At 43.7% G+C, this 3277-nt stretch overlaps 1 pseudogene; it reads right to left on the bottom strand.

The window, feature by feature from the left end:
• Nucleotides 1–1209: 1209 nt before the first annotated feature.
• On the bottom strand, nucleotides 1210–2817 carry LOC140950304 (uncharacterized; annotated as a pseudogene).
• Nucleotides 2818–3277: the final 460 nt, after the last annotated feature.

The following is a 3277-nucleotide window of genomic DNA, read 5'->3' as shown; positions in this document are numbered from 1 at the left end:
GTGAAGAGTGTTTTAGCGAATGGTCAGCTTGCAAGCAACACGAACTTGCACACACGGGGGTCAATGTTCATCAGTGCAAGTATTGTGAAAAGTGTTTTGGCGAATGGTCAGCTTGCAAGCAACACGAACTTACACACGCGAAAGTGAAACCTGAAAAGTGCAAGTACTGTGACAAGTGTTTTAAACAGCGGTCAGCTTGTAAGCAACACGAACTTACACACAAACGCGGAACACCTAGGCAATGCAAGTACTGTGAAAAGTGTTTTAGCGAATGGTCAGCTTGCAAGCAACACGAACTTACACACACGGGGGTGAAATGTTTTGGCCAGTTTTCAGCTTGCGAGCAACAGGAACTTACACACCCAGAGGTGAAAGTTCATCAATGCAGGTATTGTGACAAATGTTTTGGCCAGTTGTCAGCTTGCAAGCAACACGAACTTACACACACTGAGGTGAACGTTTATCAGTGCAAGTATTGTGACAAGTGTTTTGGCAAGAGGTCAGTTTGCAAGCAACACGAACGTACACACACAGAGTTGAAAGTTCATCAGTGCAAGTATTGCGATAAGTGCTTTAAAAAGAGATCAGCTTGTCAGCAGCATGAACTTACACATACAGGGGCAAAACCTTATCAGTACAAGCATTGTGACAAGTGGTTTGGCCAGTTGTCAGCTTGCAAGCAACACCAACTTACACACACGCCGACATTGAAACCACAGCAGTGCAAGTATTGTAACAAGTTTTTTAGTCACTGGTCAGCTTGCAAGCAACACGAACTTACCCACAGAGGAGTGAAGCGTTATCAGCGCAAGTATTTGATAAGTGCTTTAATCCGTCGTTAAGTTTCAAGTAGCAAGAACTTAGACAGACCGCAATGAAACGTTTCTTACAGTAAGTATTGTGAGAAAGGCTTTAAAACTGTGCAATAGCAAGTATATATGAGACATGAAGTGTTTTAGCTGACTGTTGCTATGCAAAGAACATAAACCTCGCCCCATGTAAGGTAATCCAAGAGAGTCTTGGATTCCGGATTCCACGCAGTGGATTCCGGATTCCATGCCTGTGGATTCCGGATTCCACATCCGTGGATTCCGGATTCCATAAGTGGCTGGATTCCAGATTTCAAAATTCTATTTTCTGGTTTTCAACGTTTCCTTTGTACTTTGTTTTCACCAAAAAAGCTTGTTCTTTTTTTACCGGAAGTGTACATTGTCTTATATAAAATATAAGTATAAAATATAATTCTTGGCCTTACCCGAGAGGATTATGAATATAGGAGCGGTTTCTGAAGTCCACTGAGTCCACATCGTTGAAGAAATACTAACGAGGAAGGGCTATTCTTATTTTAATAATAACAACGGCGTCAACAATAACAAAAGAGGTACACATTGCCAAAATCAGTGCTTTTCAGGTTCAAACATAATTCGTCTCCGAATTGTTTAATTGCCACACAGAAATGTAAAACTTCAGTTACAGCTTACCAACAAATAGCGTGAAGATAGTCCAATTACTATACTACAAGCTACGCAGGCAACGGAAACGTTTATCTCAGAATAAACCGTGTCGTTCTCCGTCCTGATAAACTAACTCCCGGCAGTCTTATCGGGAGGGATACTTCTCCCTCATCCTCTGCAGTTGGTGGTGCAGTTTCATTCTCATTGTCATCATCGTCACCGTAGTCCCCATTAGCAATTCGACAGAGCCTGTTATCCTCCTCTGTTGTTAAAATGATGTCTGATCCATCGGAAGAAAAGTCGAGTACTCGGGTTAGAATGCACTTGGGGGAATTCCCATTACAGACATCACCAGAGGTGTATGTTAGTGAATCACTTGTTTGGTTTAGCCACTTTAGGGATACTCTTTGCTGCACAAAATTTCCACCATTCACTTCTATTTGTACATCCTCCAGAAGAACTGCTAACCAGAAGGGTGAGATCTCTCTTCTACGGTTGTGTCTTACTGCCAATATGTCGTCTTTCTGGTAAATGGTTTGCACCCGTACAGCCGTACTCCGCAATGCCACATTAGCATCCACAACTTGGCAGGCTGTTGTTACGTCTTCGCTTTCCTCTAATGAGGCTGTGATGGTAGTGGGACACATACTAAGGGCATAAGGAAGGGTGCCAGTTAGCTCTTTCGTTTTTGAGCGGACATTTTCCTGTCTTACGCCTCTTCCATACTCCTTAGCAAATTCTCGCATCACAGTTTCTCGCCTTGTGTCTTCTTCTTTGCTACCTGTTCCTTCAGTGATTGCTGACAGCTTGTTTGGTCGCGTCTTGATGTTTGGGGGTTCACCTTTGATAATTTTCTCCGGATAATATGAATTGGGCCCAGTGAAATATGAGAAATCCTTCTGGTAAATGCGCAGCATATCGTCTTCCACGCAGTGCGCTCTTCTGTAAGCGTAGTTAGCCACTGTAGGCATGTCGTGGTCTGCTCGCATTCCTTTGAAATAGCATTCCACGCCCAAAGTTGTCATACTTTCGAAACAGATCCTGTCCAGAAGGTGACTATGCCCAATCTCCATTAGCGTGTTGGTAAGGCTGGTCAGCGATTCTAGCACTATGAGGAAGGACTGTCGGGTGCATCGAGGTATGGTCATGTCGGGACCGTTGGTATTTCGCTTGCCCGTCCTCTCCACAGGGCTTCCTGTTCGTGGTTAGAGAGGAATGCAACCAACTCCTCGACAGATTTCACATGATCTTCAAATGTACGTGGTAGGTCTTCTTCTTTGGCTTTCTTGTCGAGTCGGAACCGGTTTGCATATTGGGCCATCTTACTTTGCAGGGGGATCAGTCCTTTCGCTAACGTCAACATTCTTATTGCTACGTTACCGGTATCGCATACGAAAACAGTGTTTCGATATACGCATAAAGCAGTAGGCTTGTTCCATCGACTTTGGACACCATCACGATGGCCTGCAGTTTCTCCACACACTTTTGTTAGGGTTTCTTTACCCCCAAGCATCTCTTCTTCCTTCAAACTGAACAGTGCGTGTTCTTTGCTGGAGGACAAGAACACGGTTCCACCATCTGTCACTGCAATACCCATGAGGCCTGGAATATTCGAAATTGTTCTCAGTTTCAATCGTCCTCTCACTTGACAAAGATGAATACATGAACCATTCCCGTCTGCAACTAACAAGTATTGCTCGTCACGTGTTAAGGCTAATGAAGTTAATAAACTAGATCGATCAAAACAAAACAATTCATTTAACTGGCCGGCGCAGTTAGTTTCCTCATCGTCTACAACACCAGAAATTGAAAAAATCTTGCCA

Source organism: Porites lutea, chromosome 10 (assembly GCF_958299795.1).
Source record: "Porites lutea chromosome 10, jaPorLute2.1, whole genome shotgun sequence".
NCBI classification, from domain to species: Eukaryota; Metazoa; Cnidaria; class Anthozoa; order Scleractinia; family Poritidae; genus Porites; species Porites lutea.
The sequence above is the reverse complement of the archived record's forward strand: the minus strand, read 5'-3'. Positions and strand labels throughout refer to the sequence as shown.